This window comes from Sus scrofa, chromosome 16 (assembly GCF_054392235.1).
Source record: "Sus scrofa isolate SSC_HxYL_T2T_F1_AM1 chromosome 16, Sscrofa_HxYL_maternal_Yorkshire_Landrace_v2.0, whole genome shotgun sequence".
Lineage (NCBI taxonomy): Eukaryota > Metazoa > Chordata > Mammalia > Artiodactyla > Suidae > Sus > Sus scrofa.
Window position 1 is genome coordinate 83,256,016 of NC_139398.1, and position 27,071 is coordinate 83,283,086.

The window sequence follows — 27,071 nt, forward strand, 5'->3', positions numbered from 1 at the left end:
CCAGGCTAGGGACTGAATCAGAGATGCATCTGCCAACCTATGCCATGGCCACAGTATCACCAGATCCAATTGCATCTGCAATCTATGCCACATTTCACGGCAACGCCAGATCCTTAACCCACTGAGTGAGGCCAGGGATCGAATCACCGAACCCGAAACCTCATGGATACTAGTAGGGTTCTTAACCTGCTGAGCCAAAACAGAAACTCCTAAAACAAGATTTTTAGACGCCCAGTCTCCTGGGGTCCCTTTGCTGAGAAAGCTAGGGATGGAAACTCCACTCCAAGGGTCTTTGTTGAGAAGTCTGTGGGGAATAAGGAAGGCATTGGGAAAAGCAGAGAGGGAAGGTGATTCTTACATCAGTGAAAGCCCACTAACAATTAATGTCCTTTGTCAATGGAATGGGTGGGATCCACAGGACAAGTCAAGCAGAGGCTGAATCCGTTGGGGACTCTGTAGCAAATCTTTTGTGGGTAGAATTAAGTAGAGGCTTTGAAGGCCCTCCCAAATCTTAGGTTCTAGTCCCATGATTCTTGGAGGGCAGCAATTCAAACAGGATAGATTTTAGAATCAGAACAATGCAGTTCAGTCCTGGCTCTGCTCTTTATAGGCTGGATGACCTTGGGGGAAGTGTTCCTCATCTGCAAATTGTGGTTGACCCCTCCTCTACCTCTTTGGGTTATCCCTGCGGTTGACAACAGAGGGGTGGGGGCAGGTGCACCCTTCACCCTGTGGACCTATAGGTGCTCAGCAAATGTTAGGTCCCTCCCTCTAAGGGAACACACAAAATTCCAAGATTTCCTAATCCTAAGATGGCTAACACTTTTAAAAGTCTGATTCCAAAAGAAACAGGACAAACAAAACATTGATGTGGAAACCTCCTTTCCCGTCTCTCAAGAGCACTAAGGAATCTTCTCCCCAAACTTTGAGATAATGCCCATGTGTTGATTTTTATTCCAAACTTGCAATTTGGCAACCTTCTCTAAGTCTTTTTTTTTTCCCCTCTTTTTCTTCAAGTCACTTAGGCTGAGCTGTTACTTGAGCCAAAAAAAAAAAAAAAAAAAAAAAAAAAAAAAAAAAAAACAGGCTGAAGTCTGCACCCTTCCCTCCAGAAGATAAATTATGTTGGTTTCTGCAGTGAGTGAATTGGGGCAAGAGAGAGATTTCACTAGAATAAAATGTTCTGGCTGAAGAGGTGACTTGAAGTAGATCTTCTCTGTTTGCAGAGGTTCCCAGACCCCTTTTATTTCCTGAGACCGCCACTCACCTCCAGGCTGTCCAGCATGGCCTGGGGTGAGCCCTAAAGACTTGGAACACAGGTAGAAGGGTCCAACCACTGGCAGCTTGGCCCCTGCCCCTACCCTCTCCCCAGTCTTGGATACAGAGGCAGGAAGAAACAAACCATCCTGTTTCTTTTCAAAAGGAAGATAGCTTTTAGCAGGGTTGTCTGAGATATCACACCCGAGGAGAAAGAAGGCCTCTACTTCCTCTGATTCAGCATTTTCCAATCAGTGCAACACTTGCTTCACATGGTACAGGAGATGGTTTTAAGTAACACGCAGACGCAACATTGAATCATGTTGAGTCAATTTGTGAGGAAGTTATTTCGTCTGCAACTCTCCTCAAAACCTTCTCATTATGAAGAAAAAAGCCTCTGTTTGGTGCTAGTGTGTCTTTAACACTCTTCTACCACTTCCTAATCATCCTTTTCAACAAAAAAGCAGGTCCTGGCCCAGATCCCTTAGGCAACAATATCTGCAAGAATGTAATTACTTTTTCTATTTTTGTTATATTTATTTTCACATCACCTACTTTTCAAAGCAAGTGGTAATGGCTTCCCATTTATTATGGTGTTATAACGATCCTTTTAAAATAAATACATGTATTTTTAAGGGGACTTTTTAAAAAATATTAAGTAAATAATAGAGCTGGTTTCCAAATATGACAACCATAAAGCTAGAATATGAAACTCTAAAGCTGAAGAAATACTGGATTAATGGGAAAGAAGTACATGGCAGGCAACTTTTCCCCTTCTTTCTCAAATTAAACACTATATCTTGTTTCCTTGTTTTTTTAGTTGGAATGGAAACTGGGGCTCTTCTGCTTCCTTTTTCCTTTGTTTTCCCAAAGCTTCCTTAGCAGCAGAGGAATTTGCAACTGGAGAGAAGTACAACTGTATAATTTTCCTTTCCTTTAGGTTCTAGGTGAATGCTTTGAACTATATAAATGCGCATTATATTCATTTATCTATTCATTATTTGACTGACATTTGTGGATGCCCATTTCCAGATCAGTCCTGCACCTCATACAGCAACAAACAGGAAAGACCAAGTCCCTGTCTTCCTCAGGCTTACAGGCTAGTTGGGGACACTATCTCTAAGTACACAGGCAACTGCAATGTAGTGTCACAAGGACTGGAGTGGAGAATCCCCATGACACTTGGAGCACCAGGAGCACAGGTTCAGAGAAAGCTTGCTGGGCAAGGGTAGCTATACAGTTGACCCTTGAACAACATGGGCTTAAACTGATTGGGTCCACTTACACCCAGATTTTTTTTCAATAGTAAATATTATAGTACTACACAATCTGGTACTGGTTGAATCTAGTGGAATTGCGGATACAGAGGAAATTGGTATGTGAGGAGCCAACTATAATTTATACATAGATTTTCACCTCTACAAAAAGTCATCTCCCCAGTGTACAGGGCTAACTGTACATTGCTATTGTTAAGCCTACCAGCTCCAGTGTAATCAGACATGGACACAAGTCCCAGCCTCAACCTTTTCCTGCCAGGCGATCTTGGGCAAGTGACTTCAACCTCAGTCCCAGCTTCCCAGTCTATTAAGTAGGGGTAATAATGTTATTTTCCTATTAACAATATGCAAAGGATCAAATAAGACAATAAAGTTGGGGAATCAGGCTCCCTGACTTTAGACTATACTACAAAGCTACATTCATCAAAAAAAAAAAAAGTATGGTACTGGCACAAAAACAGAAGTATACCTAAGTGGAACAAGATAGAAATCCCAGAAATAAACCCAGACACCTATGGTCAATTAATCTTCTGACAAAGGAGGCAAGAATATATAATGGAGAGAAGACTCTCTTCAATGAGTAGTGCTGGAAAAACTGGACAGCTACATGTATAAGAGTAAAATTAGAATGTTCTCTTATACCATACACAAAAATAAACTCAAAATGATTTAAAGACCAAAATGTAACCTGGATAACTATAAAACCCTGTGAGAAAAACATAAGCAGAACACTCTTTGGCATAAATCACAATATACCTTTTTGGATCCACCTCCTAAAGTAATGAAAATAAAAACAAAATAAACAAATGGGCTTAATTAAACTTAAAAGCTTCTGCACAGCAAAGGAAACCATTTAAAATATGAAAAGACAACCCACAAAATGGGAGAAAACCTTTGAAAATGAAGCAACTGACAAGGCATTCATCTCCAAAATATGCAAACAGCTCATGAAGCTCAATGTCAAAAAACAACCAACAAAGAATCCAATTTAAAAAATGGGCAGAAAAGTAAATATGTATATATACATATATATAATTGGGCAGAAGATACAATCAGATATTTCTCCAAAGAAGACAGAGATTATCAAAAAGCACATGAAAAGATGCTCAACACCACTGGTTATTAGAGAAACGCAAATCAAAACTACAATGAGGTACCACCTCACACCAGTCAGAATGGCCATCATTAGTAAGTCTACAAATAACAAATGCCAGAGTTCCTGTCGTGGCGCAGTGGTTAACGAATCCGACTAGGAACCATGAGGTTGCAGGTTCGGTCCCTGCCCTTGCTCAGTGGGTTAACGATCCAGCGTTGCCGTGAGCTGTGGTGTAGGTTGCAGACGCGGCTCGGATCCCGCGTTGCTGTGGCTCTGGCGTAGGCCGGTGGCTACAGCTCTGATTGGACCCCTAGCCTGGGAACCTTCATATGCCGCGGGAGCGGCCCAAGAAATAGCAACAACAACAACAACAACAACAACAAAAAGACAAAAAAAATAAATAAAAAATAAAAATAAAAAAAAACAAATGCCAGAGAGGGTGTGGAGAAAAGGGAACCCTCCTGCACTGTTGGTGGGAATGCAAATTGGTACAACCACTGTAAAGAACAGAATGTAGGTTCCTTAAAAAACTAAATATAGAACAATCATGTGATCCAGCAATCCTACTGCTAGGCATATATCCAAAGACAACCATAATCTGAAAAGACACACGTACCCCAATGTTCATCACAGCACTATTTACAATAGCCAAGACATGGAAACAACCTAAATGGCAATTAACATAGGAATGGATAAGATGTAATACACATATACCACACATGGAATATCACTCAGCCATAAAAAAGAATGAAATAATGTCACTTCCAGCAACATAGATGGACCTAGCAATTGTCATACTAAGTGAAGTAAGACAGAGAAAAACAAATAACATATGAGATCACTAACGTGGAATCTAAAAATAACTGATGGAAGAGTATAAAACAGAAACAGACTCCAAGATCTTAAAACAAAATTTATGATTACCAAGGGGGAAACATGGTGGAAGGGACAAGTTAGGAGGTTGGGATTAACATATCACACTGCTATATATAAAAGATAAGTCACTAGGACTGACTGGGTAGCACAGGGAAATCTACTCAGTACCATGTAATAACCTATATGGGAAAAGAACATAAAAAGGAATGGATATATGTATAACTGATTCACTTTGCTGAACACCTGAAACTAACACAACACTGTAAGTCAACTCTACTCCCATATTTTTTTTTCTTTTTAGGGCCGCACCCACAGCATACGGAAGTTCCCAGGCTAGGGGTCAAATCAGAGCTACAGCCGCTGGCCTATGCGACAGTCACAGCAATGAGGGATCTGAGCCACATCTGCAAACTATACCATGCTCACAGCAATGCCAGATCCCCGATCCCCTGAGCAAGGCCAGAGACTGAAACCTCATCTTCATGGATACCAGTAGGATTTGTTTCTATTGCACCACAACATGAATTCCGAAATAAAAAATTTTAAATGAGACAGTAAGTGTAAAATCCTCCAGCACAGTGCCCAGCACGTAGTAAATGCTCAATAAATGACAAGTAATTTTTTTTTAGGCTCTTTCATCCTAGTTATCTCTTACACACACACACACATGCACACACACACACACACACCCCACATACACAATTTCATGCAAATACCCCTCCCTCGGCAAATTCTATTTGAAAAAGCAAAGAGAAGTTAAGAATATTCTTAGAGCACACAGCAGACTTAGGATGATAATGAGGAGAAATATGTTCTTGCTTCTGATCTAGCAGTACCTCCTTAAGTACAGTTTGGGCTGGAGGGAGAAGCCTGGGGCTGGGGTAGAGCTGATTACAATGGTCAACATGAGGAAGCTGAGAAGAAAAGGGGGGAGAGCTCCTTAGTTACCAGCGGGAGAGAAAAATAGGGGGAAATAACACGCCAACAAATGTAAGAGCAGAAAAGGGAGAGGGAGAATAATCTCTTCTTAGCTTAAAAATAGAAGACCTAGGGATTCCATTAGAAAGTATAAGGAACTGGAGCTGGTATTTCTGAGTATACACTGTCTCCCACAAAAGTTAGAACTATTGAGGGAAATCAAATTATCTCATTTCTATAATGCGTTCATGTTTACGAAGTGCAGTCACATGATTCCAGCCCTCACAGTGGCCCCATGAGGTAGGTACTGTTGTGAGCTCCATTTACAAATGGGAAACTGAAGGTGGGAGAAAAGGATCTGGCTTTTCCCAGGGTCACAGTCCACCCCAGGCCTCCTGACACCAAGCTCACTGACCCTCTAAAACAGGGCTGTGCGAGCTTTTTCTACAAAGGGCCAGACACTAAACACTCTACGTGTGTAGGCTCTGCCGTCTTTGTCACAGCTGCTCTGCTCTGCCCTTGTAGTGTGATAGCAGCCACAGACCAATGTAAATGAACAGGCATGGCGATGTTTACAGTGGAAATGAAATTTGAATTTCACATAATTTGAAATGGGTCGTCAAATGTTATTCTTTTTTTTGCATTCTTCTTCAGGCAGTACCTTTTTTCCATTTTTAAAAGTGTAGTCGATATATGACATGATCGTGTTTGCTCTACGACAAAGTGATTTAGTTATACACATATCCATTCTTTTTCAGGTTCTTTTCCCATACAGGTTGTCACAGAATGTCGGGTAGTTTCCTATGCTGTCCAAATGTAAGAACCATCCCTAAGCAGCGGACCATACAAAAGCAAGTAGTGGACCATACTGGCCTATGAAGGGTACCTTGCCAACTCCTGTCCTACAATATCTCAGAGAGGAATGAGGCAGAGCCCCTGCCTGCCCAAACGTGAAAGGAAAGGAGGCACAGCCAATTCTATTCATATAGAATTAGTTTCGGTTAAATTTCAATCAGTGTGGTACAACTTCCACAACACTTTTCTCATCTGCAGGAAATTTCTATTATTTAATCCTTTTTCCCTCCATCAATTTTTGTGCCCACCAAGGCATTCTTCATTAAATTTCCTATTTTTTTTTTTTTGTCTTTTCTAGGGCCACACCCTCAGCATAAGGACATTCCCAGGCTAGGGGTCTAATCGGAGATGTAGCCACCAGCCTACACCACAGCCACAGCAACGCAGGATCCGAGCCGCGTCTGCAACCTACACCACAGCTCACGGCAACGCCGAATCCTTAACCCACTGAGCAAGGGCAGGGATCAAACCCTCAACCTCATAGTTCCTAGTCAGATTCGTTAACCACTGCATCACAATGGGAACTCCTAAATTTCTTTTTTAATGCTCTAACACATTCATAAATGGAAAATCTGATTTACTGGCCAAAATTAGCAGATGAACCTAAATAAAAAAACCATATAATTAAATGAGTGCTATTAAATTCTAGCTATCTACAACCACACTGGGCCTGGGGCCTTCTCTGGCTTCTACCTTGATTTGAAAAAAAGAAACTGGCAAGTGGCAAAAAGATGTTCACGTCATAGTGACACCAATGGGAGACCTTCTTCTTGGTACAGTCAGAAATACTGAAGCGGAAACAACCTCCTCACCATCTGTTTCATATCCACGTCTTTGTCCATGTCCAGCCATCTTCCCAGCCACCAGGCCCGCGAAGCCCGCATTCTGAGAACAACTGTAACACAAGCCAAGGGTCCTAGGTTTGTCCAAGCAAGAGAGACCATCCAGGTGGAACACGGGAGAAACCGTAGGAAGAACAGGGCATTTTGCAGCAGGACTTTGGATAATGCCTAGCATTTCATTAGCCCTAAAACTCAGGAATAGTATTCCAGACTGACAGAAAAGAGTGAATGGAGATGGGACAAAAAAAAAAAAAAAAAAAATGGATGTGGCTTCTGAGTTGCAAATGGCCTGGAAGAGCACACTACAGGCTGTGAACACAAGCCTTCTTGTTTCCTCCGTGTTCCCCAAGTCGGTGGATGCTCGAGGCTATATTTTTAGGTTCTTTTCTGTGAGAGAGATGAGGAGATGTGGATCAAGTCTCTCGAGGAGGCCCATGAGGACAGAGAGAAGAATTACGATGGGTTGTTCTTGATTTCTGTACCATTGAAGACCCATTTCTAATGTACCCTTGTGCATTCCTGGCTTCAAATATTTCAGTGATTTAAACCTTGCATGGTTGAAGTCTCCATGACTACCCTTTGTTTGCTTAACCAATGGCATACACTCTTGCCAGTTACCATGAGAGACTGATATGGACAACACTGAGTTGCTCTAATTCCAGCCAAACTTAAGGAAGATCTCTGAATGACTGAGAAATAACTGGGATGCTCCCTTTCGGGTGATTGTACTAAGGAGCTCTGCCTGGCTCCAAATGAAGTTCTCTCAACGCTGGACCCACACACTGAATGTGAATTCAGGGCCAGCCCTCCAGGCCATCAAATGTATGACACGATGCAGAACTAGCATAGGAATGGAACAGCCTTGACGGTCATTCTTAAAGGGGAAGAAAGAGGAAGAGCATCAAATGCTCAATCGCTTGCTCTCACTTTCATTTGGAAACCCAAACATAAATACAGGAACTGTTCTCCTTTACAGACTGCGATGTAATCACAGAGAAGCAAATGCAGTTTGCGGGAGCTGCTTCCCACCTGCAGTGCTCCCAGAGTGTTCGATAACTCGATAACCTCACAATTGGTCGGTGGAAGAACAGTGTAAGGCAATGTGGCTGCAATGCAGCTGCAGAAAATGCCCAGCGGGCCTCCCCCAGCAGCTCCCGTGGAAGCGGTAGGACTGGCCCTCAGAAGAATCATCAGAGAGATAAGCCCCATCCTTGTACCCACTTAGTGATGGTCACCCCCCAGTGCACACAGGGCTTTGAAGCTTGCGGAAAGCTCACCTCATCCCGCTCCATGCTCATATTTTCGTGGGAGAAAAGTCTGGCAAGACAGCTGCAATTCAGGGTCTGACATGAGATGCCCCCAAAAGTCCCACCCCCTAAAACGATCTCTCCTGACCCTGCCCGCCTACCTGACTTTCACCAGCTTCCTCTCCAGCATAGAAGGCTGTCTCACAAAAATCAAAAGTATTTCAGGAGTTCCCACTGTGGCTCAGTGGTTAACAAATCCGACTAGGAACCATGAGGTTGCGTTTTCGATCCCTGACCTTGCTCAGTGGGTTAAGGATCTGGCGTTGCCATGACCTGTGGTGTAGGTCGCAGATGTGGCTCAGATCCTGAGTTGCTGCGGCTCAGGCGTATGCCAGCGGCTACAGCTCTGATTAGACTCCTAGCCTGGGAACCTCCATATGCCACAGGTGCGGCCCTAGAAAAGACAAGAAAAAAAAAAAGTATTTCAAATTCATCATGGCCTTCCCACATTCTAGCAGACCTATGTATGCCAGCTCCCACACGGCCGAGTCTGTGTTAATGTCTAACACAACTTTGCCCAGCTTACCTTCATCCTCCTTCAGCTGCTCTTCAGTATTTTTACAGTTTTTTCTTCACCTTGATTCCCCGCTGCTGTCCTCCAAACCCTCTGCTGAGAGCCACAGGCCATTTTCCAAGAGAGTTCTGCCCCCACCACTGAGCCCAGCTAAACTTTCTCTCTGGCATGCCCGCCTCTCACTAATGTACCATTTACCCATCTCCAAAGTCTGAGTTCCACTACTCTGAGAGGCAACAAGTCCCTCTGGAAAGTGCTCCCAGCCCCCACACTGCCCTCTTCGTGGCACTCACCCTCCTCCCCACGTTCTAGAAGTCCACTTCCCAGATGAGGGATCCCTTAAGGGAAGGGCCTGTGCCACCTCTGCCACTGCTGTCCCAGCACTAGATGCAATATCTCTCCCAGTGGAAAGAATGCTGAAAGAATGCTGCCTGACTGAATAAATCACTCCTCAAATTAGAGAGTGAACACAGGCTTGGGAGGCAGATATAACCTTGACTCTCCTAGTCTGTCCTCTTTAGAGTAGCCCACGGGACCGTAGATGACTCAGACTCTCCAACCTTCAGCTTCCTCATCTGTAACATCTGTAAGAGCCAGAATACCCTTCTCAGGGACTGTTGGAGGATTAAGTGGCATAATGCATGCTAAACTCTTAGCACATGCCTGGAGCAAGAAAAATATTTAATAGATGATACCCACAGCTCTAGACTTAGAACCTCAACTTTGTGCCACGCCCTGAAATGGGCATTGGAGGTTCTGCTGAAAAACAGTCCCTGCTTTGTATTAGAATCACTTTATGAGAGCCTCATCTAACCAGTTAATGGTGCTGTCATTTATTTAGCACTTACTATAGTATTAAAAGAACACATGCCTTGTGCTAGACAGTTTATATTAATTCTCTCCTGTGATCTTCATGCTAACCCTACAAATTAGACACATTTACTAGACGAGGAAATAAGGCTGAAAAGAGTGAACAAACTTGCCTACGGTCATGCCGCTAACAAGGAGCCACACAGACACTTGAACACACATTATCTGACTCCAAAGATGGGCCTCTTAACCTCAAAATCAAGCTCTTGTCTTGCCTCTAAGAACTTGTTGCTGGCCTTTTCCCAGCCCCATGCTAACCTCTGTTACAGCGGGGTAACACTTTAGGTTACCATAAATTTAAATATGCATCTATGAAATCCAATTTGATTATGAGCTCTGAGGTCCCTATGGGTATGATAAGTACCAGTAAACAGGTTTGAGAGAGAGATAAGGAGTGGGGGAGTGAGGGGTAGAGCAGGACAACTGGGTTTCCGGTAAATCCTTCTCCAAGCTGCTACCCTGTGTGTGTGCACTGAACGAACGCCTTGGAAGGGGAGGCTCCAGTAAGCACCAGACTGGAGACCCCGAGTGGTCTGAAGAAAGCTAACAACTCAAGGGCCCAAAACTGGGCAAGACAAAAAATGAAGCAGAGGCAAACCAAAGCTGACCTTTGCATAAGTGAGCAGAGTTGGTTCTAACCTCTCTTGACCATCCTTGTTTGACATGAGGCAAACATCCTGGCCTCAGGTCTGTCATTCCTAAAATAGGGTATTGAAAGCCTGCCCTACCAAGCTTGTTGGATCACTGCAAGACTCATGAAGTTTCCTTAAAAAGCTTTGAAAAATGTTAAAGAAGGTATACTTTGAAGGTGATTTTTAAAAAATTTATTTCTCAGAGGGCTACAATAGGCATGTGATGGGAAGTGCATCACCCAGTGGTTCAAGAAGCAGGGCTGCATCCTAGCTTTGCTTCCTTGGGCTGGTTTGCTACCTTGATCAAACTCTTTAACTTTCTAGAGTCTGTTTCTTTCCTACCTACACATCAAGACTATGAGCACCCATCTCCCGGAGTTGGCCTGAGTAGTAAACATGAAGATGTATACATTAGCTCATTGTGCATATATGTTACCCTGTCTGAAGTTTCTACAACTTGTTTTGTTAATTTGTTAAATCTATTCTATAAATAATAAACCCTCCCCTATAGCCCTCTGAACAGAAGACAGCATGATTCACCACAACTGATCCAAGTCTGGGGAGCATCAGACTTTGGGTCTCAACTCTGTCCTTCACTAGCTAAATGGGGTGAGTTACTGTGTCTCTGTGTTTCTTTATGTGTAAAGCAGAAGTAAAAACAAAAACAAACAAAACAAAACTACCTCATTCCTCTTCTTTAAAATGGAGGTGATATTATGTAGATAAAACACTTACTAAGCACCTACTGCATGTAATAATTTCTTATCAAGGAGCTTATATAAAAGAAGAATTATATAAGAGAATCTTTGAGTCGATTTTGTTCCACTCTTATTAAATCTCAAATCTCCCAGGACAGAGCATTATTCTGGAGAAACTTTGCTCTTAACCAAGGGATTGGCTGTGAGCTTGAGATCTCCTCTTGCCATTTCTAAATGACCAAAGGACAAGAACAAATTTTTAATCCCAGAGTACATGTTTTGTTGATGCACTAATAACCCAGACACCAGAAATTCAGGTCAGGGATTTGGGGGGAAATGAAGAAACTGCCATTAGCCTTTTGGGAACCCAATGTTAGACAGAATGCTTTTAAAACAACAACAAAAAAAGGACCCTTGCTTGTGAAATTTAGGAGAAAACTGCCTTTAATGAGCTCCAGCAGCCAGGATCCCAGGAGAGAGTGGAGAAATTATATTGTGTTTTTATCTTGCATTGTTGGCTTTGGAAAGTGGCTGGAGGCCTCAAAGTCTCTGATCTCCAGTCTCACTGTCAGCTGTCAACTGACTGTTCAGAGGCACGAGCTCTGGGGCACCCGGGGGCTCTGCTTGGACTTTTCTGCCTGAAGCCTGAGATGCTACCAGGAGGAACGATGGGCACAGCCCCCAGGAAGTGCAGGTCACAATCACAGGCTAGGGACCCTGGAGGGGAGAGGCAGAGTGGTGGTAATAATGACAATAATTGGGCATTTTCTTTGTGCCAGGCTAAATGTCCTTTGTGCATGACTACACAACATCCCAATGAGGTGGATATTGTTATTATCACCATTGTACAGATCAGGAAACTGAGGCTCTCTCTCGCTCTCTCTCTCTTTTTTTTTTTTTTTTTTTTTTTTTTTTTGGTCTCGTCCACAACATGCAAAAGTTTTTGGACCAGGAATCGAACCTGTGCCACAGCAGCGACCCAAGCCACAGCAGTGACAACATCAGATCCTTAACCTGCTATGTCATCAGGGAACTCCAGGGAACTGAGGCTCAGAGACATTAGTAGCTTTGCCAAGGTCACACATTAGCAAAGAGCAGAACCAGTGTTTGAACCCCGAAGCCCTTGTGACCACTACTTATGTGTATATCAAATGAGTGAGGATTTACCTCTTGAGTACAATTTTTGCTCCCAAGAGCCTTCCATAGCCAACTACACTGAAGATCTCTTGGATACTACTGTGGAACAGGAAGGGAACCTAGAAGCCCAGTCCCTCCTAAGATGCTGGAATGTCCTCTGCAACTTCCTTGTGATCAGCCAATACCTGATTTCATGCCTTCAAAGACAGACACATTAACTACCTTATAAGACAGACCCATCACCTTGCAAGAGTTTTGGCTACAGGAAATCCCACATTGAGCTGAAATACGTTTCTCTGAAATATTTACCCACTGGGATTATTTCTGCGCTGTGGGAGGGCACAGAGCAAATTCAACCTTTATTCCACCTAACAGACCTGTAGGTACTATGGAAACAATTCTGATACCTTCAGATATACCACTCCCACCCACCAACATCCCTCCAAAAAAAATAATAATAAGGTGTTTTTTACTTGCTCACGGTCTCAATAAACATTGCCTGAATACCCACCACAGATCAAACACTGTGCTATCTATGTGCTGAGGGGACATTGGAAGCTTAAATTGTTGGAAAGAAGATAAAAATGTACACACATGATTATACTACAAGGTAGAAAATTATTAAACCATAAGAGTACCTGAAGGAGTGCCATACAGGTTCTCACAAGTGATATTTCCCAGCTGGGTCATATGTGAAGGTGACATAAAAGAGATGCTGGTGGAGCCTGGTCTTGAAGAATAAGAAATACCACTGACCATCTGCTGTTGCAAAGACTTGGGCGGAAGACAGGCACAGAGTGGTGTAATACTGAGAGCACTGGACTTGGAATGGATCTACTCTGCTGGAGCTCTCTCTCTGCACCTCATTTTCCTCATCTGTAAACTGGAACTTACAACACCTGCCCTGACTAGCCTCGCACTGCCAAAAGGATCAGGCACCAGCGTTTTGGAATAAGATGATAATGAGAAGAAGCTGGATGTGCAAGGAATTGGTAAGGCCTATTTTCCTATTTGAGAATTCCTCTGACCCTTCCACAATTTGGTGAGAGCTGGAAGAATCAGAAGACACATGCTTTGGGGAGAATGCCATTGAAGGGTTTCTATTCTAGCACCAGTAGAGGGAGAATAAAAAAAAAAAAAAAATGAAACGCCCAATTGAAGCAACATGGGCTAAGTGTGAGGCAGACAACCAAATAATAGCCTCGGTTCCTCCACACCATCTCATTACAGAATAATCCTATAACGTGTGATCAAAGAAAGGATCAACAGCTCAAGCATATTAGGAGCCACCTAAGCCTTCAGAGGAGACGGCCCAGGGAGAGATTAAGACACCTAGGACATGTCTGAGAGGTTTTCCTGCAGTTAGAGCTTCACTAATTGATACCTAGGCATCAGCAACCACTCCACCTGGCTCACTTCTACCACCACCTGAGAAAGGAGAGCCAGCCCTCTCGCAAATTCAAGGGCCAAAGCAGGGAGCAGAGGGAGGGGTGTGGTGAGATTTTCTATAAGATCATACAAGACGCCCTCCTGCCTCTACTCAGGCTACAAGGATGCACTCTTGGGTTAGGTACAAATTGCAATATCCACATAGCCAGTCAACCATCAATAGGCATTTATGGAGAACTGTATGAATCAGGGCTCTTTCATGTGTAAAAGGAAGAGAAATCCAATTAAAACTGGATTAAGCACAAAATAAATGAAGTGGTCCATTTAACTAAAAAGCCCAGAGGAGATCATGGTTTGAGGCTGGCTGGATACAGGTGCTCCAACAGTATTATTGGGAATTCAGCTTCTTTCTAGCTCTCGACTCTGATTCTGTCTGTACTGGCTTCATCTTTTTTGTTTCCTTTTAATGGGGAGGGGGTGGATACTGGGCTCTCCTATTTACAAGCTCAAAGCACTACATCTAATTCACTGTGATTGGATAGACTTGGGTCAGATGTTTATTCCTGAACAAGTCCCTGTTCAGGGGCGAGAGTATATCTGTTGTACAGTCCTGGGTCAGGCCCTCTCACCCCTGGATCTTGGGCTAACCCCACCCAAACCACCTGGAGTGACAGTAGATGAGGTGAGGCGTATTCCTTAAGGAAAACCCAGAAGAGTGACGGATGGATGCATGTTGGACAAAAACAATGTATACCCCGTCTCAAAACTCTTCTGGTGCAAATCCACAACAAGGCCATAGTTTTGTCATCGAGGAAACTATTATTTAGTTGACAGGAAGTTGTCACATATAAAGTTAATAGAAAGCCTATTTTCTTATAACAAATAACCTGAATTATACACTACAGATCATGAAGTCTAAAAGATGATGTTAAGAAAAGCAGAGGCTTGGGACCAAATCCTAGTTATACCAGTTACCAGCTATAACTAAACAAGACATTTGATCTCTCTGAGCCTTAAACATTATTCCTCTGTAAAATGGGGACAATTATAGGCTCTACTTCATAGGGTTATTGCAATAATTTAATGGAAGACTTCTTCAAGGGAACAAGTACAGGGCATGTCATGTGGTAAACACATTGTGTAGGATTTCATTCACTCATTTAATGCCTACTATAGGCACTGGGCATACAGTGGAGAAGAAGAAAGTTCCTATCATGGTGTTGCTTATATTCTAAAATGAAACAGTAAATATGGGAGTGAGTGAAAAAAATTTAGATGAGGGTAGTTCCCACAAAGACAAAAATGGATGATAACGATGGGGGAGAGGAACTTCAGAGAGGACGGTCAAGGAAGGTGCTATTTGGAAGGTAACATCTTAACTGAGAAACGAATGATGAAAAAACTATTTGTGTGAAGATCTGAGCTCAAAGACAAGTGGGAGAAAATCTGTAACTGGGTGAGATAAAGAGAGAGTGGCACGGGGTGTGGTCACAGCTGATCAGATAAGTGTGGTGAGGAAATGTACTTCATTCTAGGAGTAAATAAAATGCAGTGTGAGGACTAAATAGTTTAAAGATTACTCTGACTATTGTGTAAACAATGAACTATAATGTGGGTGTAAATGTAGAAGTAAGAGCTAGGAAACAAAAACTGCTTAAGGGAAGAAAGGAAGTAGGAAAGTACCAGATGATCCCTAAGGAAAGCATCAGCTGAGAAAGAGAAAGATGGGCCAAAAGTGAGCCAGTTGAAGGAAGCCATGCACATAATGCAGAGTAGTTGTGGACACTTCAGTGGCTCTCTATTGCCTCCTGGCTATGAAGAAGTAATTTGTATCTGACAAGCCCTCCTACTGAGAACAACTATAAAAACTGGATCAAAAATAAAATCAGGAGTTTGAAGGCAATGGGGAGCAACAAGGAAGCCACGACTTGAAGGGCTGGAGGAAAGGAAAACATGTTGAAGTTGGTCCTAAATTGGTGCTTTCTCCCTCGAGGCATTTTTTGATTCTCACTGCAGGACAAAAAGGCAAAATAGAAAACAGGTGCCTAGAAGTTCCACTGGGCTGCAAGGACAAAAAAAAAAAAAAAAAAAAAAAAAAAAAAAAAAAAGGAGTTATAGGCCGCCAGAAAGTGAAGAGCCAATATCCTAGAGAAAAAGGAACCACATAAAAAGGAGCTCGATATTTTGCACACAGTTTCTCAATGCATTTGCCAAATTATCAGAGGCAGATGTATGTGGGAAGAATCTGTGAATCCAAACAAACCTAGCTGATAACCTCCTCTAGAAAGTGGAGCTCATTTCCCTTGAGTAGGAGCTGGATTTAATGACTTCCTTCCAAAGAATAGAGCATGGGAATGGAAAAATAGTAACTGGACCATGGAGGAACAGGCCAGACACTATCCTACCCAAAGGTTCAAAGTTCACATCCACAGTGATAAGTCATGGGGACATGATGGACCTGCTGATATCACTTGTCAAGGGCACTTCACCACTCTGATATTCTTACCAAAACACATAACCTCGGTCTAATGATGAGAAAAAAAATCTGCCAAACTCAAATGGAGTGACATTCTACAAAATACCTGACCAGGACTTCAAAACTGTGAAGGTCATGAAAAAAAAGGAAAGACTGAGACTCTGTCACAATTTAGAGAAAACTAAAGGGAGGTGACAAAATGCGATGTGGTATTCTGGACTGGATCCTGGAACAGTAAGAGACAATCAGGAAAAAAAAATGGAAAAACCCAAATTAAGTCTATAGTTTATTTAATACTAATGTACCAATATTTATTCCTTAGTTCTGACAACTGTACCATGATATGTAAGATGTTAACATTAAGAAAACTGGGTAAAGGGTATATGGGATTTTTTCATAAATATAAACATAAAACAAAATGAATAATAGTGATGGGGGGTACACCAGGGAGGATAGTCAGGGAAGACTTCCTGACAAAGTAAAATAAAAAGATTGTTTCTGGAAAAACAGCCATGAAGAGGTAAAAGAGCTAAGCAATGGTTTTAGAAGCCCCTTTGGATTTGGGGAAATAAAAGTTGGAGTTCAGGATCCACCAAAGAGAAGGTACTGGTTTTCACTCAAGACCCTGATGGGCTATGCCCAATGAGTCAAAATAATCAAAAATAGACACCCCTCAGGAAGCCCAAAGCATAGCTTCAAATCATCTCAGTCCATGGTTGGATCAAGATGAGCTATCCATACTCTGCCAGCCATAAGGGAATTTACTCCTTTCTAGAAGATAACATGATTCAGAACCACTATAATTTTTCATAGACAGTTTAAGATATTCATGGCAAAAATGCCAGTCATGACAGTATACAGGCACAAATGACCTAAATCCAATTTTTTAAAGTATCAGGCAATAGAAACATAGTAATAGACAACCCAGATTCTAGAATTATCAGACAGGAACTATAAATGATTAATATATTCCAGAATATAGATGAAAAGATGGAGAATTTCTGCAAAGTGGAATCTATTTCATGAAAAGAAGAACAAGGAGGAGGAGGAGGGCAAGGATGAGGAGGAGGACGAGGACGAGAAGAAGAAAATGCAGCAGCAGCAGCAGGTGGAAATGCCAACCTGAAAATTAAACCTATTGAAATTAGTTCAAGAGATAAATATAAAATCAGACTAAACACAGCAAAGAGAAGACTGTTAAAAGAGTTGAAAAGAGCTAGACTGATGCAGAGAAAGGGGGAAAAAATAGGAAATACAGAAGGAAGCATAAGCAACATATGAAAAGGTCTAATATGTGAAATTGGGATTCTAAATGGACAGGACAAAGTAAAGAAGCAATGATTAAAGAAATACTGGAGTCCCCTGATAGCCTAGCAGTTAAGGATTTGGCACTGCTGTGGCTCCAGTCTGATCGCTGCCCTGGGAAGTTCCACATGCCACAAACACAGCCTATATATATATATATATACACACACACACACACATATACATACATACATATATATATACACATACATACATATATATATACACATATAATTAAAGAAATACTGACTAATGATGAAATACATGAAAACACAAATTCAAAAGGCTCTATGAGCCCTAAGTAGGACATTCATAAAGAAAACCAAACCTAGGCAGCCATTGCGGATGGGTGCAGATCAAGGCTGCAGCAAAGGGAGGTGCAGTCCCAGCGTAATGAGGACAACCTAGAGGGTGGCTTATGTGCCTTATGCACCTTTCCTTATCATGAAAAAGCACCTAAGTAGGAGTTTCCACTGTGGTGCAGTGGGATCGAAGGTGTCTCTGGAGTGCTGGGACATAGCTTCGATCCCCAGCCTGGCACAGTGGGTTAAAGGGTATGGCATGTTGCTGCAGCTGAATTCCATATGCTGCTGGGTAGCCAAAAAAAGCAAAAGGAAAAGAAAATTTAAAAGGCATGTATCTGCTTCAGCAGGACTATGTTCTCTAGGAAATTAAGTACCCTGGACAGTGTTTGAAGAAAGGAAAACTGCAAAACTTTGAAATACCCATTTTTTGAATATAAAAGAACAATGTTTGTTGGATGCCAGATTAAGATTCAAAGGAAGAAAATGATATTGATGCCACTGTGTTGAAACCAAGTTGAAAACAACAAAGGATCTTCTCTGGTCATTAAAACAGAGAAGTCAAAATACACACTTACTACTACATCTGTTAGGGTGGACCAGTTTTTCCCTCCATGGAACACTGGAGAAAATGAATGAGTTCTGCTTTTTAATATGTATAAAGTAAATGCTTTTCTTACTCTGAGTTTTTTTAAAAGAAAATTTTAATTGAACAATTATGAGCTGGGATCCTAATAAATGTGTTTTGGAAACTGGTCTAAACCACAAAGAATAGACAGATTATTTTGAAACTTGGCTCTTCAACCAAACAACATAATTTGCACATCCTTCGTGAATACTATGAGGACAATTGGTGGAAGGATACAACAATAACTTGCAGTCTGCTGAAAAAATTTCCATTAGAGAAGTTTAGGATAAAACTTTCTTTTATTCAATCTGTCCTATTTAGTTATAATATAAATTGTATCTTATTAAGAAAAAGAAAAAGAAAACCAAACCTAGGCATGTCAGATAAAACATAAAAACCTGGAGAAATCATGCTCCTTGACTTCAGACTATACTACAAAGCTACAGTAACCAAAATAGCATGGTACCAACACAAAAACAGAAACAGAGATCAATGGAACATAATAGAGAGCCCAGAAATAAACCCACATACTTACAGTCAATTTATCTATGACATAAGAGCCAAGAATATACAATAGAGAAAAGATAGTCTCTTCAATAAGTGGTGCTGGGAAACTGGGTCAGCTACATGTAAAAGAAAAAATTAGAACATCCTCTAATGCCATATACAAAAATAAACTCAAAAGGGATTAAAGACCTAAAAGTAAGACTAGAAACCATAAAACTCCTAAGATAAAATGTAGGCAAAATACTCTTCTATGTAAATTGTAGCAATATTTTTTTGGATCTGTCCCCTAAAGCAAAGGAAATAAAAGCAAAAACAAATAGGAGCTAATTAAACTTAAAAGCTTTTGCACAGCAAAGGAAATCATAATTTAAAAGATATCTTACTGATGGGAGAAAAAACTTAAAAATGATATGACTGATAAGGAGTTAATATTCAAAATAAAGAAATAGCTCATACAACTCAACAACAAAAAACAAACAACCAATTTAAAAATGAGAAGCCCTGAACAGACATTTTTCCAAAGACATATAGACAGCCAACAGGTAAAGATGCTCAACCTTGCTAATCATCAGAGAAATACAAATCAAACCACAATGAAATATCACCTTATACCTATCAGAATGGCTATCTTTAAAAAGATTACAAATAACAAATGTTGGTGAGGATGTGGAAAAAATGGAACCCTCCTACACTGTTGGTAGGAATCTAAATTGGTGCAGCCCTATGGAAAACATTATGACGGTTCCTCAAACAACTAAAAATAGAACTACCAGAGTTCCCGTCGTGGCGCAGTGGTTAACGAATCCGACTAGGAACCATGAAGTTGCGGGTTCGGTCCCTGCCCTTGCTCAGTGGGTTAACGATCCAGCGTTGCCGTGAGCTGTGGTGTAGGTTGCAGATGTGGCTCGGATCCTGCGTTGCTGTGGCTCTGGCATAGGCTGGTGGGAACCTCCATATGCCGCAGGAGCGGCCCAAGAAATAGCAAAAAGACAAAAAAAAAAAAAAAATAGAACTACCATATGACCTAACAATTCCACTCCTCAGTACATATCCAAAAACAAACCCTACTAATTTGAAAAGATACATGAGCCCCTATGTTCATAGCAGCATTATTTACAACTGCCAAGATATGGAAGCAACCTAAGTGTCCATCAACAGATGAACGGATAGAGACGTGTGTGTGTGTGTGTGTGTGTGTGTACACATACACACAAAGGAATACTACTCAGCTATAAAAAAGGATGGAAATTTGACATCTGCAGCAACATGAATGGACTTAAAGGGTCTTAGGCTAAGTGAAATAAGTCAGAGAGAGAGAAAAATATATATATAAAGTATGATACCATTTATATGTGGAATCTAAAAAAAAAAAAACAGCAAATTAATGAATGTAGCAAAAAAAAGAAGAAAATTAACAGATATAGAGAAAAACCTAGTGGTTACCAGTGGGGAAAGTTAAGGGAGAAGGGCAGTATAGAGGTAGGGGATTAAGAGGTATAAACTACTAGGTATAAGATAAGCTACAAGGATAGATTGCACCACATTGGGAATATAGCCAGTATTTTATAATAACATATATGGAGTATAACCTTTAAAAAGTTTCACAATTAGTGAATCACCATATTGTGCACATGTAATTTATATAATATTATATATCAACCATTCTTCAATTTTTTAAAAACTATCCCCCAAAAAGTGTACTTCCAAATAACCCTAAAGATCTAATATTTTAAATGGAAATATTTTGAACAGAGTGATACTAAACATACAATTTAATTTGTGGGATGCATCTAAAGTAAAGCTCAGGAGTTCCCGTCGTGGTGCAGTGGTTAACGAATCCGACTAGGAACCATGAGGTTGCGGGTTCGATCCCTGGCCTTTCTCAGTGGGTTGAGGATCCGGCATTGCCATGAGCTGTGGTGTAGATCGCAGATGCGACTCGGATCCTGCGTTGCTGTGGCTCTGGCATAGGCTGGCAGCTACAGCTCCGATTCCACCCCTAGCCTGGGAACCTCCATATGCCGCAGGAGCGGCCCAAGAAATGGCAAAAAGACACACACAAAAAATAAATAAATAAATAAAGTAAAGCTCAGAAGAAAATACAAAGCCTTCCATAAATATACTAAAAAGTAAGAGAAGTTAAAAATCCATTATCTAAGCATCCTTTTCAAGAAACCAGTAAAAACAAGCAAATTAACCCCCTCAAAAAATAAGTTGAAAGGGGAAAAAAAGGAATAGAAAACATATTTATAATATGGAAAAAAATTAAAGCTGGTTATTTGAAAAGGCCAATAAAATGGCTAACCCCCTAGAAAGAATAATGAAAAAAAAAAAAAAAAAAGAGAAGAGTTTCTGCGGTGGCACAGTGGCTTAATGATTGGGCTTGTCTCTGTGGAGGTGCTAGCCCAGTGCAGTGGGTTAAGGATCCAGTGTTGCCGAAGCTGTGGCATATGTCTCAGCTCCAGCTTGGATTCGGTCCCTGGCCTGGGAACTTCCATGTGCTGCAGGGGGTGGCTGAAAAAGAAAAAAAAAAAAAGAGAGAGAAAGGTAGGAAGGAAGGGAGAGAGAAAGGGAGGAAGGGAGGAAGGGCAAATTACCAGTATGACAAATATTTTATGTGAAAAAAGGCATTGGGGGAGTTCCCATCGTGGCCCAGTGGAAACGAATCTGAGGGTGCAGTTTCAATCCCAGGCCTCGTTCAAGTGGGTTAAGGATCTGGCATTGTCTTGAGCTGTGTTGTAGGTCACAGATGCATCTCGGCTCCAGCATTGCTGTGGCTGTGGTGTAGGCCAGTAGCTACAGTTCCAATTTGACCCCTAGCCTGGGAACCTCCACATTCCGAGGGTGCAGCCCTGAAAAGACAAAAAAAAAAAAAAACATATAAAAAAGACATCAGGAATTCCTGCTGTGGCTCAGCAGTTACAATCCGAACCATGAGGATATGGGTTTGATCCCCACCCTCGCTTAGTAGGTTAAGGACCTGGCGTTGCTGTGGCTGCAGTGTAGGCTGACAGCTGCAGTTCTCATTCCACCCCTAACCTGGGAATTTCCATATAAAAAGAAAAAAAAATCACTACAGCATTACATGTTCTATAGACTAACAAAATAGGAAGGGGATAGAAATTTCATGCAATTAAATGTGACAATGTATCTAAAATGGACAAATACCCAGGAAAATAAAACATATTAAAGTCAACAAGAAGAAACACATAGTCTTAATAGTCCTACATCTTTTTTTTCTAGTCCTACATCTTTTAAATAAATTGAATCTATAAATTAAAATCTTCCACAAAGAAACCCTCAAGCCCAGGTGGCTTCACAAACAAATACTTCCAAACATCTAAAAAAGAAATAATAATATCGATCGTATATAGACATTTCTAAAGAGGAAACATTCCCAACTTGTTGATGAAGGTACCTCAATCTTTATGCCAAAACCTGAAAAAGACTTTTTTTTTGTCTTTTTGCCATTTTGGGGTGCGTACCAGCAGCATATGGAGGTTCCCAGGCTAGGGGTCGAATCAGAGCCATGGCCGCCAGCCTACGCCAGAGTCACAGCAACGAGGGATCCGAGCCGCATCTGCAACCTACACCACAGCTCACGGCAACGCCAGATCCTTAACCCACTGAGCGAGGCCAGGGATGGAACCTGCAACCTCAGGTTCCTAGTCGGATTTGCTAATCATTAAGCCATGACAGGAACTCCCTGAAAAAGACATTTTTAAAAAGGAACGTTACAGGTCAATCCCTCTTATGAACAAAGAGGATTTTAATGAGACAAAAACAAGCAACTTAGAAGTAATAGAGTGGCAGATCCCTTTGGCAGATGAAGATGGGAAAGGGATGTGATGCAGGCTTCCAAAGGGCTGGTAACATTCTGTCATGATATAGATAGCTCCCACTTTGTAAATAATGTATCAAAATTTATGCACTTTATATGTGTGTATTTCCATGTTAAATGGTTTTTAAATATGCAGTACAAGAATCTCTTTTCATCACCTCTCCCTTCAAGCCACACTGTTTACCCTCTTCTTGTACCATTTGCCATAGTTTCCGGCACTAAGAAGGTACTTAAATATTTGTTTAAAATGGAATGAACAATCTTTTGTTAGCCATGTAAAACCTCAGCACCATGTCAGACTCACAGCCAGTGTTCAAAATCCATGTCCTTTTTAAACAAATGAATGAACCACTGAGGGAAAACTCAGAAAAAAAAGAGGTATATTCTCTGCCAAACCTTTTTGATGCCAAAAGTCCTTGTGGCGGCAATAGAAGATGAGAGACCAAATAAGAGGAACGGACCAAACAAACATGAAATCAGAGTTAAAGGCAGACAGAAGGAAATGGGGGGAAAAAAAAGAGGTGGAGATCATTTGAGGGAAAGAAGATGAAGCACAAGGACGTAATGAAAAGTCTCCCATGGCTGTCAAGCTGCTCGAGCCCAAGGCACAAGGACAGACTTGCCTGTGAAAGAAAATCCAGGAGTCTTCAGGCAGAAAGCTAGGGTCTCAACAGCCTTGATAGCAAGCTTTGTTCCTCTCTGATCCTGCCTTCTCTTCTTTCATTTTTGGTCTCTGAGTGAAGGGGTTGGGAGCCATGACTTGAGAGACAGGAGCCCTGAGCTCTAGATTCAACTTTGTGGTGAAACCTTAAGTTAGTCTTGCTGCTTTCCTGGCTCCTGGGTGACTAGTCAGTAAAATGGGAGGAGAGGTCTCTCTGTATTTTATGCATTTACTCCTTATGACTGAAAATTCCCTTGTGCCACTCAGATTTCCTAAGTAGTTCTGAGTCCCCTTCTTTAAAGTACAAAGGGTTTTTATATTGCTTTGCAATCTAAAGAAAAAAAAAAAAAAAGGAGCAAGTGCCTTCTCTAAGTTGGGTTAGGAAAGGCTGGCAGTAAGGCTCAGCTCCTTGGAGGAAAGGCTCTTTCATCGTCACATTTTCAGACCCATATTCATCATAATACTGCAGCACAATTAGGCGAGCTGCTCAGTTGCTCCAAATATCCATCTCTCTTTACAAAGTATCACTGAAGCCTGTCAAAGCAGTGTTGAAGCCTCCAGCACACCTCTCTGTGAATGTCATTTTGGACGGAGGCTTGCCATAGTGTTAATTACAGGAGCTGGCTCAGGACAACATAATCGCACCTGATTAACACCTTTCCTTCCTCTTTTGTTCCTCCCTTCAGGCCTCTACCTGAATCCTTTTGTTCTTCTTTCATTTATTCACTCATTCATCCTTGCAAGAAACATTTACTAGGCACCTCCTATGTGCCAGGCACTGGGCCAGGTGCTGGGTGTATATCAGTAAGAAGCCAGGGAAAGCCCTTTGCTTGTAGATTTCCTTAACCTTCATCTTAGTTGGACCAAAAATAATGGAAAGATCCTTTACCCATAATTAGGATGCATTTGGATCTTATCCCAACCCTGCTACTAGTCTAAAAGGGGTAAGTTGCTTAACCTCTCTGAATATAATTTTCCTGTTCTATACATAAAGAGTGGAGTAAGAACAGTTTCTAAGAATCTCTCATATGGATTTTTTTCACTAGCTCCTAACTACTCTCCAGCTTTCATTTTGCCCTTCTCCTCCCCATACATTTTATTCTAAATCCAGTAGCCAGATTAATCTTGTTAAAATGTTGTCAGATATGGGAGTTCCCGTTGTGGTGCAGTGGAAACAAATCCAACTAGTATCCATGAGGATGTGGGTTTGATCACTGGCCTTGCTCAGTGGGTCAGGGATCCGGTGCTGCCAAAAGCTGTGGCACTGGTCGTAGATGCTGCTTGGATCCCTTGTCACTGTGGCTGTGGCACAGACTGGCAACTGTAAGTCCAATTCCACCCCTAGTGTGGGAACTTCCATATGCTGCAGTTGCAGCCCTTAAAAAAAAAAAAAAAAAAAAAAAAAATTGTCAGATCTTATTACTACTCTGCTCAAAACTTTCCAATGGGTTTCACGAAAAATACAACCCGAAGTCTTTCCTATGCCTTGGAGGTAGTACATGATCGAGCCCCCAACGCTTTCTAACCTCTCTTCTGGCACCCTGTCCTTCACTTTCTCCGTCTAGGCACACTGGTTTCCTTGCTGTTTCTTGCACACTCTAAACATACACCCACCTCAGGACGTTTGCATTTGCTTTTCTACTGCCTGAGAAGCTCTTCCTCCCTCCCCTGAGGTTCACGAGCTCTTTCCGTCAGTTCCTTCAGTCACTTGTTCAAATGTCTCCTCTTCATAAGGATCTGATCACCCTGTATAAAATAGCATCTCTGTATTACTTTCTGCCCTTTACTCTGCTTTTTTTCTTTTGAATCCTTATGACTGCCTAATACATCATAATTTATTTGTTTATCTTCTGTCTCCCTCTGCTAGAAGATACGTTCCATAAGAATAGAGATCTTTACCTGTTTGGTTCCCTGCTATATCCCCAGTGCCTAGAGTACTACCTGGCACATAGTAAATGCTCAATAAATGTTTATTGAGTTAATGAAAGAATAAACCTCCTCTAGTAATAAAACAAGTCTCAGTGTATGTTATAATTTAGTCATACTTAGGAGGATCAAATCTGGCTACTGGGATCTATAATGGACCAATCAAGTACTGGGAGGCTAAAAAGAATGCTTATGAATAGAAATGGGCCATCAGCAGGAGTCAATCCATTCCATCCCATTAAGAGTTTTGTCTCATAGCATGGTAGTCACACTCAAGTCAGACCTGAATGCTGTTGCTTCTATCCAGCTTCCTGTGGTGAGAAGAGTGGGTATGTCTATCCCATTTGACTTCAGCCAAAGAAGTTTGGTCATTTATCCAATGTCAACCAGGCTTTTGGAAGCAGAGAGAAAATAAGAACATAAATCTCTGACCTCCAAGCCTATGGTTGTTTATTTTCAAAAGTGACCTACATGAGACAGGAAGATCTGGATATACCATTTATAGGCATAAGAAATATGTGTGTGTGAGTTAAAAAGTAAAGATTCACCACCATGAGGAACCTTTCTCACTGGACCTCCAAAGTGACTGCATGCTCCAGAGTTCAAAGTACAGTTTATGTATTGTCCTGTCCCCAGTGCTTGGCACATGCTCTGTTCATGCCGGCCGATTAAAAGTAGCAGCCTTACATTAAACAGAAACCTACTCAAAAACAGGTAATAATTAATCTTACCTCCTGCACAGGCCACAGCCTTAGAGCCAATCATACCCACAAACAGCAACACCACACGCACACACACATGCACAGCATCTCTTGAAGGAAAAGAAAAATCAACCCTACACACTGCATCCTCACCTGCTTACACAGATGCTTCCTAGGCAGGTAAGGAGCAAAAGCAAAGTTTCCAGCTCACAGTTTGTTTCAGTACCTCCAGGGGCAAAACAATGACACATGCAGATGCATAGATATATGCCTATGTGGACAGACACCCAATTACAAATACAAATATATATAGGCACTTCACATTCACTTCAGAATTAGACAGGATATAAGTCTCAAGCCAATTTATATACATAGAAATATGCATGCTTGTCTTTACCAAGCAAATTCATATATGTGCACATACACAAGAACATAAACACACTCACAAAGATAATATTTACCTTAGGTTATGACTGTGAGAAGTAAATGAGATTATGTGAAGTACACAATAGTTCCTGGTACATAAAAGGAATGCTAGTAAATATTAGTGATAGAGGATAGATAGATGGATGATAGATGGATAGATAGAGAGATAGATATTGACAGTGCAAATTTGTTTCAGTTTCATATAAATACCCACCTTCAAAGCAAAATTTCCTTTTCAGTCACAACTCAGAATCTCATGGAAATTCTAAGCAACATATCACTGTTCTCATGTGTGGAATCCAATGAAAGAGAAAGTAATGCAGGGTTTGCTGTGGGGGATAGTGGACAGAATCCTTGCTGATAGGAGGCTCGTGAACAAAGCTTTCCAGACTTCTTTGTTGGAGAGAAGGCCTGGGCTTGAAGAGAACGGAGTTGTTAAAAACTATTCTAGGGAGAACCAGCCTCCAAGAACTCAAAATAAGGAGTTCCTAAAGCCACGGGATTTGGGGGGAGGTCTCCTTTCAGGAGGCTGGGAGAGAGGAGATCCCAGAGTCCCAGTCAGTTCAAATCAGCCAGAAAATCCTGCAGAGGCTATTAATCCACTAAAGTCTGGTAGCTTGGAGAAAATCT

General features: G+C 41.5%; 1 long non-coding RNA gene across 6 annotated transcripts in view; it reads right to left on the bottom strand.

Moving 5' to 3' along the window:
• LOC110257249 (uncharacterized) overlaps positions 1–27,071 on the bottom strand; it is an 830,883-nt gene that overhangs the window by 707,587 nt on the left and 96,225 nt on the right. The window lies entirely within an intron of this gene.